This window comes from Zingiber officinale, chromosome 8A (genome assembly GCF_018446385.1).
Source record: "Zingiber officinale cultivar Zhangliang chromosome 8A, Zo_v1.1, whole genome shotgun sequence".
NCBI lineage: Eukaryota > Viridiplantae > Streptophyta > Magnoliopsida > Zingiberales > Zingiberaceae > Zingiber > Zingiber officinale.
The window spans coordinates 125,138,021-125,155,199 of record NC_056000.1 but is presented as its reverse complement, the minus strand read 5'-3'; the positions used below and the strand labels follow the sequence as shown (position 1 = coordinate 125,155,199).

At 37.2% G+C, this 17,179-nt stretch overlaps 1 protein-coding gene across 2 annotated transcripts in view; it reads right to left on the bottom strand.

The window, feature by feature from the left end:
• LOC122010122 (RNA-binding protein 39-like) overlaps positions 1–17,179 on the bottom strand; it is a 51,543-nt gene that overhangs the window by 23,841 nt on the left and 10,523 nt on the right. The window lies entirely within an intron of this gene.

Here is a 17,179-nt window from a genome sequence, read left to right as displayed (position 1 = left end):
TTTAAAATTAATATAATAAAATAGAAATATAATTAGAATATTTTTTTTAATTCCCATTGTAATATAAGAAATTCTTTTATTTCTTCTACCAAGAAAGTTAAAACTTAGGTGATGTTTGGTTGATAGATTTACTTTTCCTAACTTTTTTTTTCCATAACTCACTCACTTAAAATAAGATTTAAAATTTCCTTCTTCTTTCTTATCCTTTTCTCCTCTTCTCTCAACTCCTCCCGAACCATGTTAAGAGCATCTATATCAGTTATTCTATTCAAAAATTTTATTAAGGATGACAATGGGTCGAGTTCGGGTTAGATTCTATATTCTCCATACTCATACCCATCGGGTATAGGATATCCGATAGCTTACCCATACCCATTAAAAGATCAGATATATTCTATACGTGTAATTTTTCTTCTTTCTATCGAACTATTTTCATTCAACAAAAATATATTAAAATTAACATCCTATTAATATATATATATATATATATAATTAAAAAAATAGATTAAACATTTATATAATCTCTTACTAATATCAACAAAAAATAGTAAATTGATTTTAGAAAAAGAAAATTTTCTTTAATATATGTATATATATTATTTAATCGGGTATTCGGGTCGGGTATCAGGTATTGATAGTCCCTCCATACCCTCCTCCATTCGGGTCGGATGTCGGATCCTCCATCGGGTTCGGGTGAAATTGTCATCCCTAGATTTTACCTTAAATTTTAGATAGGATAGTTAAAAAATCTTTGCGTTAGTTACCCTATCTATTCCCTAAATTTAGATTTGATGAATAGTGATTCTCTAAATTTAGGGAATGAAAACTGTACCCTAAATATATAATAATATTTCTTTTTAATCTCTCTCCTTTCACTCATTCTCTCTCCTTCCATTCATTCTATAAATATAATAATAAAAAATAGAAGAAAGAGAAGAAAATAATAAAAAATTGAAGATAATGGAAATTTTAGGATCGTTGATATAGTGTATAGCGAAAAATAATTGTCTAAATTTAATATAGTGAGCTATTTATCCTAAATTTTAGATATAGTGATAGGGAAATTGATATGGATATTCTAAGAGAAAGGGAAAGGGAAAGGGAAAGCTCGATTAACAAATTTAAATTACTTGGGAGGGAAGGTTAATTAAGGCGTTACTTTGTTTAGAGGAAAGAAAAAGTAATGAAAATTAAAAATATAAAGTTATCCTCGCTATCATCTCTACTCCAAATTATTTATTTACTCGAATATTATAAAAACAAATATCGATTGACATTGAACCAACTGACTACGTAGATGATCACACGAATAGTCGGGAGATAGGCCTTATTTGTGATTTGAAGTGTTATGAACCACTATAAGCTCTAAGCTAATGAAAGAAAGAATTGAAGAACGTAATTAATGGTGTGTCAATTTGAAGTGTGATCGAGGAAAGATTGTTGAATTGTAATTCAAACTATTCCCTTCCCTTTAGTTTTTAGTCTCACATTGCCAAGCTAAGAACTTTGGAAGACCTTATATATGGAACTCTTCCATCCTTGCTTAGCAATGATAAGGGGGCCTACACGCATGCGCGGGCCAAGCCCAAATCAAATAGATTTGGGGGGTTCGAGCCGGAAATCCATAAACCGGGCGTCATGTACGCGATTATCACGCGCAGGGGGGTGGGGTTCAAATCCCCAGCTCATGGGCCTCGTCCGGAAATCCATAAACCGGGCGTCACGTACGCGATTATCACGCGCAGGGGGGTGGGGTTCAAATCCCCAGCTCGTGGGCCTCGTGCTTACGGGCGGCCCGGTCTGTTTTTGCTAGTCCGGTTTGGTTCACTCCATTCGGTTTTGTTGCCTGATTTATCTATTCCGGTTCGGTCCTTTTCCGCGCCGCGTGAGGAATCAAAACAGCGCGACGCACTGTTTCTGTCCGCGTGAACGAAGAGACGCGGTTCTGTTCGCGTGAAGGAGCAAAGCGACGTACACTTTGGTGCGTGCGCTGTTTCGAAGTGTATAAATACACTTCCTCCGTTCCTTCTGAAAAACACACCGAAGCAAAGCATTTCTTCTGCCTTCAGCTTCTTCTTCTCTCCCCTTGTTCTGCCTTGTTCTGAGTTCTGAGGCTTGGTTCGCGATCTGAGGTTGAGTCCGAGTGCGGCGCTCGTTTTGAAGTGCACCTACGAGCGACGTGAGCGGTTGTCGGATCTTGGGAGGATTTTGTCGGAGAGCCTCTGCACCGTGGGCGGCAATCAATTCTCTAAAGACAGTCGGCACGTCCGACGCTTCGACCGGAGATACACAATTTCTTAACCCTTACTGTTATTAAAGTTTATTGCATGCTCGTTCATTTATTGGTGCAATTATAGATTACTGTATTAGCGTAATTAGTTCTGTTACATTTATTACAATTTTAGAGAATTGATTGTAGCATCAATAAACATGATGAACGATAGGGTAACGGGGTCTGATGAGGCTAGCGCCCGACCCGAAAGATTTTTCGGGCAAAACTTCAAACGTTGGCAACAACGAATAAAATTTTGGCTTACTACGCTAGGGCTATTCTCCGTTATAGAAACAAACCCTCCTTCACCCAATGAAGAGGAACCTGCCCGTAGTTCTACCTTAGAGAGGTTTAAGCAAAGGGATTATCTCTGCCATAGGAGAATTCTATTTGCCCTCTCAGACGCACTATTTGATGTGTACTGTTCAACCACTTCAGCTAAAGAGCTGTGGAAATCTTTGGATAAAAAATATAATTCTGAAGATTCTGGTTTAGAAAAGTACACTGTGGCAAAATTCCTAAACTTCAAAATGGTTGAAGGCAAATCTGTGATAGAGCAGACACATGAATTCCAAGTCCAAATTCAAGGTCTTGCTGAAGGAGATATGCCATTACCTGAAAAATTTCAGGTCTTGTCAATCATCGAAAAATTGCCTCCGAGTTGGGAAGATTTTGGCATGACTCTTAAACATCGGAGAGGTAAAATCTCTCTAGAAGATTTGATGATTGCCTTAAATATCGAAGAAGAACATCGGAAGCAACATAAAAATGATGATACAAGAATGCCTATGGATTTTATTCCAAAGGCGAATATAGTAGTCTCATCTGACAAAAAGAAATTCAAAAATCAGAAAATGAAAAACAAGATGAAACCCAACCCAAAGGTTCAAAAGAAAACTGGAACCAAACCTAAGCCTTGCTGGGCATGTGGACAGGTTGAACATTATGCCAAATTCTGCCCTAAGCGAAAGGACAAGGAGAAAAACCAAAGCAATACGTCCAAGGCACAAGTAAATGTCGTGACTGCTAGTGACGACACCAGCGATAGGTTTGTTACCTTCAAACCTGAACTAAACTTGATCTATCAACCCAATGAATGGTTAGTTGATACAGGTGCTAATGTACACTGTTGTGCTGATCGCTCAGCCTTCCTTACTTATCAGGTAATTGAAGGCACTTCCGTAACCACGGGGAACCATTCTGCAGCCAGGGTGTTTGGGATAGGACAAGTTGACTTGAGGTTCACCTCTGGAAAAGTCCTGTCACTGCATGAGGTGCATCACGTTCCAGCGGTCCGTCGGAATTTGATTAGCGGATCAAAGTTAGTCCGTACTGGTTATGAGTTGAACTTTAAATGTAATAAAGTTGTAATATTACATTTAGGAACCTTTATTGGAAAAGGTTACCTTAATGAAGGTTTATTTAAACTCAATGTAGAAAATGCTACTTTAAATAAATCTTCTGATATTGGTTGTTCATATAACATTGAGTCTTATGATCTGTGGCATGATAGATTAGGACATGTCAATTTTAATACCGTAAAAAGGATGATGAATCTTGACATGATCCCTAAGCATGGTATAAATGATAAGAAAAAATGTGAAATTTGTGTGCAATATAAACAACCCCATAAACCCTTCAAATCAGTTGATAGAAATTCTGATATTTTAGAATTGATTCATACTGACTGTTGTGAGTTTAACGGTGTAATAACGAGAGACTATAAAAGGTATTTCATTACCTTCATTGATGACCACTCTTGTTATTGTTATGTTTATTTGCTAAAAACCAAGGATGAAGCTTTAGATAAATTTATGATTTTTAAATCTGAAGTTGAGAATCAAACCGATAAAACTATTAAGAAGTTAAGGTCTGATAGGGGTGGAGAATTTACCTCGAACCTGTTTAAAAAATTTTGTCAAGATACAGGTATAATCTTTGAGGTAACTGCTCCATATAGTCCTCAATCCAACGGTATAGCAGAACGGAAAAATCGAACCCTTGAAGATATGATTAATTCCATGTTAGGCAGTTCTGGGTTACCCAACTTTATGTGGGGGGAAGCTCTATACACTGCATGTCATGTGCTAAATAGAGTCCCAATAAAGTCAAGGGATAAAACCCCATATGAGCTTTGGAAAGGCCGAAGGACAAGTTTGAAATACCTTAAAGTGTGGGGGTGCCTGGCAAAGGTACTAGTACCTGAACACAGAAGGAAAAAAACTTGGTCCAAAGACTGTAGATGATATCTTCTTGGGTTATGCTCAAAATAGTATTGCATATAGGTTCCTGATTATTAAATCAGAAATTCTTGGAATAGATGCAAATACTATTGTAGAACTTCGCGATACTACATTTTTTGAGGATATATTTCCTATGAAGACGAGAACACCTCAATCTAGTATTTCTACTAGAAATGAGCCTTCTTCCGTAGAGGTCTCATTATCCGTAGTGGGTACACCTTCCTCAAGTCACTCACTGGAAAGAGGCCATTAAAAGTGAAATGGACTCTATTATCTCTAATGTCACTTGGGAGTTGATAGATTTATCTCCTGGGTGTAACACTATAGGATGTAAATGGGTGTTTAAAAGAAAACTAAAACCTGATGGGTCAGTAGATAAATTCAAACCCCGCCTAGTTGCTAAGGGATTCAAACAGAAAGAAGGGATTGACTATTTTGACACTTATTCTCCTGTTACCAGAATTACTACAATCCGAGTGTTAATAGCATTGGCGTCCATATATCATCTTGAGGTCCATCAAATGGATGTCAAAACGGCATTCCTTAATGGAGATCTTGAAGAAGAGATATATATGGATCAACCAGAGGGATATGTAGTTTCTGGAAATGAGAACAAAGTCTGTAGGTTAGTCAAATCTCTTTATGGTTTGAAGCAAGCCCCAAAGCAGTGGCACGAAAAATTTGACAGAGGTATGTTATCATTTGACTTTGAAATGAATGACTCTGATAAATGTGTGTATGCTAAAATGAAAGGTGATAATTGTATTATCTTATGTTTATATGTAGATGATATTCTACTGTTTGGTTCTAACATTTCTATTATTAATGAGACTAAGACTCTCTTAAGTGGTAAGTTTGATATGAAGGATATGGGTTGTGCTGATATGATTTTAGGGCTGAAGTTGACTCGTTCAACTGATGGAATAACAATTTCTCAATCACTCTATATTGAGAGAGTATTAGAGAAATATGGCTATAGCCAAGTTAAATCTGTAGTCACATCCTATGATCCTTCAAAAACTCTCCACAAGAATAAGAGTGGTGTGACAATGTCTCAATTAAGATACTCACAAATAATAGGTAGTCTAATGTATTTAGCAAATTGTTCTAGACCTGATATTTCTTTTGCTATATCGAAATTGAGCAGGTTTACCAGCTGTCCGGACAGAACGCATTGGGATGCATTAGATACAGTACTCAGATATCTGAAAGGCACTATATCCTTGGGCTTGTGGTATGGGAGATTCCCTGCAGTCCTAGAGGGATATAGTGATGCCAGTTGGATAGCTGACACTGCTGAGTGTAAAGGTGTTACTAGTTATGTCTTTACACTTGGAGGCGGTGCAGTTGCTTGGAGGTCTGTTAAACAGACGATTATAACCCGGTCTACATCTGAGGCAGAATTGTGTGCTTTGGATACCACAGTAACTGAAGCTGATTGGCTTAAGGGTCTTCTTTCTGAAATTCCCTTGATGATGAAGCCAATACCTTCAATTTCAGTACACTGTGATAATCAAACAATAATAGCTCAGATTAGAAGATCCAAGTATAACCAGAAACAGAAGAGACATGTACGAATAAGATTAAAGTCTATTCGTGAGCTAGTGTCTCTTGGAGTGGTGTCATTGGACTTTGTAAGTTCAAAAGACAATATTGCTGACCCACTCACTAAAGGACTTGATTCTGAGAAAATCAAGAGATCCAATAAGGGAATGGAACTGAGGCCTGTCCTGGTTTCATCTATAGCGGCAACCCAACCTATCTGATTGGAGATCCCAAAAAGTAGGTTCAATGTGGTACAAACAAGCTATAAGGGTGAAACGTAAGCATCAAATTGATTGAGATGTAATCTCATAGTCTCTTTCCTGGATAGATGCTTGACTGCTAGTAAGGATGAGCTTAGGAGCTCTTAATGAGTTCAAGGTCTTAATGACAGGATGCTTGCAGTACATCCTTGGAGAACTCACCTATGTAAGTGTAACTGTGAGGCCACAGTGTGGGGGGTCTAGGCAACTCTCCTTAGCATTTATGAAACAAGATTCGGTGGCATGGTCGTAATGCACCAACCCAAAAGGATTCAACCGTCGCTAGTGATGAGTTGTTACCAATTGATCTTCACATATAAAAGGTTTAAGATCAAGACTCAGTTCTCTTCAAACCTATGTGAATAAGATTGGTGTATTTAGGTGAAAATTCAAACCGGAAAGTATTTTCACTGAAAGCTCATTGCAACCAAGCCTCAGAACATATCTTTCTTTTCTTCTAAAATAATTTGAATTAGTGGGGGATTGTTGAATTGTAATTCAAACTATTCCCTTCCCTTTAGTTTTTAGTCCCACATTGCCAAGCTAAGAACTTTGGAAGGCCTTATATATGGAACCCTTCCATCCTTGCTTAGCAATGATAAGGGGGCCTACACGCATGCGCGGGCCAAGCGCAAATCAAATGGATTTGGGGGGTTCGAGCCGGAAATCCATAAACCGGGCATCACGTACGCGATTATCGCGCGCAGGGGGGTGGGGTGCAAATCCCCAGCTCGTGGGCCTCGCGCTTACGGGCGGCCCGGTCTGTTTTTGCCAGTCCGATTTGGTTCACTCCATTCGGTTTTGTTGCCTGATTTATCTATTCCGGTTCGGTCCTTTTCCGCGCCGCGTGAGTAATCAAAACAGCGCGACGCACTGTTTCTGTCAGCGTGAACGAAGAGACGCAGTTCTGTTCGCGTGAAGGAGCAAAGCGACGTACACTTTGGTGCATGCGCTGCTTCGAAGTGTATAAATACACTTCCTCTGTTCCTTCTGAAAAACACACCGAAGCAAAACATTTCTTTTGCCTTCAGCTTCTTCTTCTCTCCCCTTGTTCTGCCTTGTTCTGAGTTCTGAGGCTTGGTTCGCGATCTGAGGTTGAGTCCGAGTGCGGCGCTCGTTTTGGAGTGCACCTATGAGCGACGCGAGCGGTTGTCGGATCTTGGGAGGATTTTGCCGGAGAGCCTCTGCACCGTGGGCGACAATCAATTCTCTAAAGTTAGTCGGCACGTCCGACGCTTCGACCGGAGATACATAATTTCTTAACCCTTACTGTTATTAAAGTTTATTACATGCTCGTTCATTTATTGGTGCAATTATAGATTACTGTATTAGCGTAATTAGTTCTGTTACATTTATTACAAAGATAATATAAGGATGATAAATATTTGCAAAGGAAATTTTCTAAGAGGACTGAGTGAGAAACATCTAGGAAGGTGGAAGTTTCCTTTGCATTTCTATTTATGAAATTTTAATTCATACTATATGAGTGACAAGATAATATTGTAGAGGAATGAAAAAAAAAGCTCTTAGAGTAGCAAATATATACTCTCTAAAACAATGAATCAAATTAAACCATCTGAAATGGCGAATTCATCAAAAAGATGAGAAGAATTCGAAACAAAAGCATGAAGAAACGTTGTAAGTTATTGAGCATTCAACCTCCCTTGAGTTATGGCTTAGGAGCAAAGAATCAAGATTCTGTAACAAGATCTTCGACGAGTTATGGCTTAGGAGCAAGGGACTTGGCCAGCGGCATAGGGATTTCCTTCGCCAACCCCCTGCTTGACGTCGACCTCCCTTGAGCTGAAGGAAGAGGGACCGGCGCCTACCCTCCTCCCCTGGCTCCAGAGTCTTCGTAGGGATCGGAACGTTGCTGACACCAGTCATATGTGGGGAGCACCCCGAGCCTCTTCTCCATCATCGAGCTTAGAGAGGCAGATAGCGCACTTGAGCCCGCCACCATCCTTGAAATCGGTGGAGCGGTAGATGGTGGCGGGGGTGGAAGAGAGGGCAGTGGGGTCGAATCTACGGTGTGTGGAGGCGAGGTGGAGGTCAGAGGTGGTGAAGACGAAACGGGACCCGACGCCAGAGCAGTCGGAAGCAGATCTGATAAAAAAAAATAGATCAAGGTATGGATTACTCCCAATTATCCGGTCATAATTGATTGTGATCTCTCTTTGGATTCACTGTCCCTACTAGATTATAGTTTGGGTCGGAGCGGACATCCAGAGGTTGCCCGTTGCTCAGCCCCCGGTAATCTCGACACTTGTTCATTTCTAGCGGCCTCCGGGGGGCCTCAGACCGCCCGCTCCAACCCAAACTATAATCTAGTAAAGACGGTGAACTTAAAAAGAGATCACAACTAATTACGATCCGATCATAATCATGATTCAACTGTAATTAGGAGTGGACCATATCCTAATCCCTTTTTTTTTTGCAAACCAAGAGATTTGATGTAAGAGCAATCATAATGGTCCACTTGACATTGGGGAATTAATATTAGAAGGATAATATTGGTCCCTTTTTCCCTCCTACCATCTTTACAGAGTTTATCTTTCCTTTCCTTAGTTCACGAAGATTAAAATTTCCCTTCCCCATTACCCTTCACTCTCCTTTTCTCGCCTCCTCGCAAACATAGGGTTAAAATATTGAATATGTTCTCTGTGTTTTAGTCCAAGTTGATGGACCAGGAGAGGAATGTTGCCAAATAATGTTCTTCATTTCGATTTGGATTTTGGTTTTGGACAAAGAGTTAAGCCACCCACCAATAATAATAATGGTAACTGTTTCTTTCAATATTATAAGTTTTTGACAAAATTTCTCAAACCTTTGCAAACTGCTCTCACTTTAAGAAGATATCACGTTCAGAATAACTCACACCCGGAACTCTTTTAGGATTGTTTTATACGATATAAAGGGAGATAAATTATAAAAAAAAATTATCCAATGCAACGACCTTCTATATGGGATTAGACGACCCACGATGTATTTCACACATAGTGAAAATAGATCCTATAACTTGTTACAGTAACATCACATACAAATACAAACTGTGTCTGTCTATAAGAGTTAAGATATTTCATATTTATATTTTTTTTAATTACATCAATTAATCTTGGAGTGATCAATCCGACTTCATAGAAATTTTTCACCACCTACTAAGATAAATCAAGAAGTAATGTAACAAATAACTTATCAACCTAACATTCTTAGATGAACTACCAATTAAAAAAAATCATCAGTTAAAAACCCAATCCTTAAATACCTAAATAACTAAAAAAAACATGTCATTGTAGCATTATCCCAGGCCCCATGCTTCATATCGCATTTATGTTTGATGGCGTAGACAGCTTAGACGAATACATTTATCTTCGTTTAAAATCATTTAAAATTCTCTAGATTCATCTACCTTCGTATCTACATCATTCAAAAAATTAAGCAGAGTAATGAACAATGATATATATATTTTTCATAAAAGAGAAACATGTTAACCTCCTAGTTTTTTTTAAGAAAGTGGAAAAGTATATGAACTTTGTTATTCGTTGTTGGTTAGTTCAGTTAGAGCTTTCGAGAATATAATAAACCAAAAAATCAGTTTGTGTATGTGTTGTATACTTCAAAAGCTAAGTCATTTAAACCAAGGAGGCTAAAAGCCGGAAAATTTTTAAAATAGACATAAATAGAAAAGTTATTAAAAAATAGGTAAAAATAATTTTTTTTACAAATTTAGGTGAGATGAATTCATGGATTTAAATTCCGATAATTATTATTTTTTTTTTATTTCCTTATATTCCGGGATTTAAATCCCATTACCTTCTAATTACCGGGATTTAAATCCCGGATATGATTTTTTTTAATTTTTTTACAAATTGTTTTATTTTTCATTTGTTTAAGTTTTAATTTTTAAAAAAAATAATTATAATTATTGATTTTGTATTGAGCTGCATGTGCTATGGTCCCATTAATTATTATTACAAAGCTAAAGTTTTCTTCACGCGACTCCATGCAAAACGAAATCAAATTCTTAATCAATTTGTAGCGGAAATTTCGCTAACATGCAGCGAGCAGAAATCACGCTGACATGTAGACATGTCACGGGAATCCTACTGATATATAATGGGCAGGAATCCCGCTGACATGTCGGATTCATTAATTGAGCAACAGTTATTATTTAACATGCGCAACAACATCAATTCTCTATATAAACGTGTAATGAATTAATTGTGAAAAGCGAGGCTATGAAGGGAAAGTTTCAAAGAAATTGAGGTTGCGAACGAGCTAGGAAGAGCAAAATTGTGATAAAATAGGTATTTTTTTTTTATCTCAACAGCATTTCTACAAGTTGATTAAAGATTTATTTATCTTTCGGTATGGGTTGCTTAAATTTCAAATAAATGAATTAAACAATTTAAGCTTCTTTCAAGTTAGTTTTATTTTTAAAAAAAATAAATAATTATAATTATTGATTTTGTGATAGCTTGAATCAAAATTTTTTCTTATTATAATTAGAAAAATCACTCTGTATTATTCCTCTGACATGATTACAAACTAAATATTCAACTTACTTTTTCCGTTTGAAAGTAGAATTAACAGTAATTAAAAAATAATAATTATGCCGCTAGTAAGTGAAATGAATTTATTAGTATTTAATATTAATTAAGAAAATTTTAGTATGTAATTTTAAACTTGAGATTTTCCATGAGAGATTTTTTAATTTAGTAATATTAAATATTATATTTGAGGTATGTGAAAATATATAGTGTTTGTATACTATGTAGTTTTTATATTAGATTTGTATTATAATTCGTTAGTAATTTAGTTGTATACATTTTTGCTTTTTTAAAGTATTATTAAGCAAATGTAATTAGTACATTTAGTTTATTATTAAATAAAATTTTGATGTGTTTAAAATAACCTTATCTAGATAATAAATTTGAATTTTAAACTAATGGAAACTATTAATTTAAGAGATGTGAAAATAAAAAATAATTTATTTCATTAGTTTAATTAAAAAAACGTGTTATGAGATTTTGTTTGTTGAGAGTTTCTTTATGTTTACAAATTATAGTTTATTTAAAATTTGGTGTACCATTACTTATTTATTGTATAAATTATAGTTTATTTAAAATTTGGTTTACCATTACTTATTTATTGTAGAATGACTTCAAGAATAAAAGTCCTTGTTAGCTATGGAGGTAGGATCGTTGAGGGTGAGCACGGTGCAGATTATGAAGGAGGGTCGCATCAGGTAGTGTTTTTGCAGATTATGAAGGAAGGCCGAATGGTGATGATATACGTGCCCTTGTTGATAGTATTGTTGTTGTTGAAAGTACAAATTATCCTCAACTATATGTGAAAACTAGAAAATATCGAGTTAAAGGTAGGAGAAGTGTATGCACTCAGGAGGCAGAGCTGGGTGGTAGATGGAATTTTTGTGATCGTAGTTTGGGTCTTTTGCATGAACCTGTTATGCAAAGTTGTAGGTATAGTATATATGCTCCTACTTCAGAGCTAATTGGTGATCCTTTTATACTGCCTAGTCGTCACAGTGTATGTGCTCCAAGTTCTCAACCATTTGGTGATTCAACTCTACAATGTGACCAACGAAGTGTGTATGTTCTGAATCAGGCATTGTCTGAAGCTCCATTCGAACCAACTCTCGGTGCAAGTATTTATGATGAGGTTGGTCCATCACATGAAGTTATGGAGTCTTTTCGTGTATTGAGTCATTCAGATGTCCCACTACCTAAGAGCATTGACATGCCGATTGCAACAAATGGCTGTCAGTCCAACCCTTCAGAAGAGGAAGATAGTGATGGACTACTCGGTCAAGACGATTGTGAGGAAGAGGCAATGATCAAAGTGTCTGAAGCATTTCAGTTTACTATAGGAGCCAACTACCCTGTTTCAGTGGATTGGATCGAATCAGTGGGTAACACAGTTGGAATGGTAGTTGGTACATAATTTGATACAACATTGGAGTTTCAAGAGAAGGAAGATGTAATTAATGCAGTTAAACAGTATTCCTTGAATTGCAGTCGAAAATATGAAGTTGTTGAGTCAAGTTCGTATGTTTGGTCAGTCATATGTACGAACACTAAATATGGGTGTAGTTGGCAGTTACGTGCAGCAAGGCTAAAGAAACTTGGTGGAGGATGAGGCATAACACGATATTATAAAGGTTCACACACATGTGTTGCGAGTGCTATATCACTTGATCACAGACAATTGGACTCAAACTTTATATGCAACTGCATATTGGAAGGGGTGAAGAAAGATCAATCCAAGTCAGTTGGAAATATTATCGTTGAAATTCACAATTGATTGCATTTCAAACCCTCCTATAAGAAAGCATGGGAGGCTAAACAGAAGACTATTGCTAGAATTTGGGGTGATTGGGATGAGTCATACCAACGTCTACCAATTTCTTTGCAGCTCTGCAACAGACAAATCCTGGAAGTGTTGTATGGTGGGCATTCGATGATCACACTCATGTCAGGCATCGTGTAGTTGAATTCAACAAAAAAATTTTGCGTCAACTATTTTGGTCATTTAAACCATCTATCGACAATATCGAGTTCACAAAGCCAGTGATCCAAATTGATGGAACTTTCCTTTATGGTAAGTATAAACATTCACTCCTAATTGTAACAATCATTGATGGAGATAACTCTATGATTCCACTGGCTTATGCATTGGTAGAGTCCGAGAATGTGGACAGTTGGGGATGGTTCATGGTGTTCCTTCGAACGCATGTAGTAAGGTGTGATGATATATGTGTTATTTCCGATAGACATATTGGAATTATGCAGACAATGAATAACCAATATCTTGGATGAGATGAAACTCATGCAAAACATCGCTATTGCCTCCGTCATGTGGCCAGCAATTTTAACACATGCTTCAAAAATGTTGGACTCAAGAATTTACTCATAAAGGCTGGTACGGTTACAAAACCTCGCAATGCTATTAATACATATGCATATATGTTTTATATACAACATCTAACCGATGTCACATTATATGGAGGATGTGTCAAATAAGAAAGTGTGAGCGAGTTTTGGAGTGGGTAAAAGAGAGGAATGATGAGGCATGGAACTGGATTACATCGCTCCCAATAGAAAAATGGTCAATGTCCCATGATGGGGGTCACAGATATGGGCATGCGAATACAAATGTAGTTGAGTGTGTCAATTTAGTTTTGAAAGATGCACGTCGTTTACCTGTTGCTGCCCTTATCGAGCACACATTTTATAACATGGTCAAGTACTTTGATAACAGAAGAAATGTGTACTCTGATCAGATGGCCAATGATAAAGTGTACACTCCGCAGTACCTCAAATTGCTTGATAGACGTTTGAAAGTTGCATACATCCATCAGGTAACCTCTTTCAATCGTGAAGATGGAGTTTTTGAAGTGAAGACTGGATACTCCCGTGAAATGGGAAAAGGAGGTAATAAGCAAATGGTACATCTTCGCCTTCAACATTGCAGTTGTGGAAAATTTCAGGAGACGAAAATACCTTGTTCGCTTGCAATAGCAGCATGTATGGCAACTGGAAGAGATTATTTTATCTATATAGATGTTGTGTATTTATTGTCAACCACGATCAAATGCTATAGAAGTAGTTTTCATCCCTTGGGTAATGAGGCCTATTGGCCAATTATGGAAGGTGATAATGGTCGATGCGTAATACCTGACCTAGACACGAAGAGAAAAAAGGGTAAGCCAGCGGGAAGAAGGAGAAATGAGATAGACGTTGGACCATCCACAAGCGGAGTGCAACATTGTCGACGATATGGACAACTTGGACATAATAGAAAAACTTATCCACATGTTTAATTCTTTTTGTTCATGTATAACTTCAAATATTTTGTAACTTTGTAAAACATGTGTTTTTTAATTAACTTTGTAAAACATTATTGGACAAAAGGCGATAACGCTCGCCCCCAGCGCCCCCGTGGACCTTGCCCAAGGCGATCACGAGGGGGGTTAATCACGGTAGCCGAAGGGGTTAAGGGCGCAGTGGGCTGAGACTTTGTAAGACATTATTGATATTATGTATGACATACTTATATTGACAAAGATTATGTGTGTAAGTATGATATAATATTTGATATACATATATTCATTTGTATCTGTGTATAGATATGGACCGCAGGCCTGGACGTGCCGATTACCTTAGACATCCAGGTCCAATTGATGGCGAATTATTACATCTGCAGATGTCGCATAGATCCGAAACAGTATGGGATAATATGGTAATAAAATAAATTGTGTCATTAATTTCTTTGTCATTGTATTTGTACACATATGTTATGGTCATGATAAAATTAATTTGTTGTACAATGTTTCTTCAGGTTAGAGCAAGTCGCGGTGAGTCATATTATGCCAGTTACCTTAAGCCTTTGCTTGTGAAGCGAACTAGTCTACATCAAAATGAGTATAATATTGAAAATGATCGTTTTATTTATTGGATGAGTGTAGCGAGATTCTTAGGGGTTTTCCAGGTTGGATATCGTCGTATTTATGGAGCACTTATTACTGCTCTTCTTGAGAGATGGAGGCCGAAAACACATTCATTTCATATGCCCGAAGGAGAGATGACAGTAACTTTGCAAGATGTTGCAATTTTGTTGGGTCTACCTATTCATGGGTCAGCGATATCTGGTAGAGCGAATGTTGACATATATGACTATTGTTTAAGGCTCCTTGATCAAGTTCTACACCCCTCTAATATGAAGTCGAGACGTCTTTTAATTGGGTGGCTGGCTAAAACCTTCGATCTAACGAAACTTCCCACCAATGCAACCGATGAAACTATACAGTGTTATGTTCGTACCACTATATTGCGAATGATAGGTGGTGATCTAATGGGCTCTAAAACAAAGAGTTATCTGCACGACATGTTCTTTCAATTTGTTGAGGATTTACATCGCATGCAAGAGTATATTTGGGGTAGCGCATGCCTTGCATACTTATACCGCAATTTTTGTAACGCTGTTGACCTATATATTAGTCAGATATCGGGTCCCTTATTACTTCTGCAGTTATGGGCATGAGAGTGATTCACTCAATGTCGTCATAGTTATTTGTTCATATTATTTCAGATTAAAGTATTATATGCTCATTCACTTGATAAAATTATGATTTCAGGTGGGCGGGTAAGAAAGAAGCGCGACAATCACCGTGATTCACTTTGCAGGGATGGAAATATGAATTCGACGTTCAAACACACCACCAAGTAAGATCTTTGTTATTTTAACTTTTGTCGTTTACAATGTTAGCTATATTAATGTAAAGACTAATTGTTATGACCTTATGTAGATCTTTTGGGAGCTATATGCTCAATTTATTCACCAGTTAGATCCGATTTATCTATTCGGGCAAGACATTTGGACGACTCGAGTACCCTTGATATGCTTCAATGTCGTCGAATGGTATTATCCAGATAGGGTACAACGGCAATTCGGCTGGCTCCAATTTATCCCTGTTCCTCCTTTTCATCATTGTGGTTATCATTCAACCAGTCAAAAGGGAAAGTACGAGGTTGATTGGAGAGTTGAATGGGCAAAAGATATTAACATCTGGAATAACCGCGAACAATTTGTGGTTCACAGTAATATCAATTTATTGACCCAACACTATCATAGTCAATATGGAGACTGGTACAAGCGAGTAACGCGAAGATTTATGACAATCGAGGGGACCACTCATGTAGGAAGTGTAAATCTTCAATTGTTTTCATAAATTAATATTCAATTGCACTTTAACAACCATTATTTTATTTTATTTTCTTCTTATGCTAGATTGATACTGACGAGAGAGCATGGATCTCATCATGCTCCAGATAATGCTCCGATCAGACGACAACATAACCGGATGGCTGGGGCTATTCTTGGAGCTTTTGGAGAGTAGCGAAGATACATGGACTACCCAAGTGAATATATCATTCAGGACAATATGCATATTCCTGATTATGGGTTCACTCCTACCGCTAATGTACCATCAGGTAGAGGTCCGAGAACTCGTCAACCAAGGCAAAGGTATGTCGATCCTCCTCGTATGAGCTGTGATACCATTTCTGAACCGCCAGTCTGGAGAGATCTATCAATGCAAGCTTGCTCATTTTTCATTCACACAAGTCCGAATAAGTTTTGGTGGTTATCCCACATCAAGTGGGTTTGACCACTACTCCGATCCCCAATCATCTTCAGAGTCGTTTCCGGATCCATCATCGTTGCCAACCGATAGAGATTTTGGTCACCCGACCACTTTAGAAGTTTCAATGTTTGAATCAGGCTCTCATTTTCAGGGTAGTTTGGGACCTGATTATTTTACCCCTTCTGTAAATATTTTTGCTCCATTTCAAATGGAATGCATGCCCATAATGTCTAACCTCCCATCAGTAGATATATCTAGTATGCGTTCCCATTTATCTGAAGCTAATGATGATGATCCACAAGAGGACAATCATGGGGATGACGAAGAGGTTGGAAATGATGCACATAACGACGTTATAGTCCAACAATCACATGAGCGGAATACGGGTGGTAGAATTCCTTTTCTCAGACGATTCCTTCCACATCGAAATCGTCGACGTCCGAGATGTGGTACCGATTGAATATAATTTATAGCATATTTGATAAATATTTTTATATTTAGACGTGACAATCTTTCTACCAATAATATAAATGTCGATTTTCTTTTTATTAAATGTAATAATCTTAAATATATTTGCTAAATCTAATGTCTTCTATTTTTAGTTTATTAAAATTATTTGCTAATATATTTTATATTATATTTAATAAATATAAATATAATTTATTATTATTATTTAAACATATGTTAATAAAAG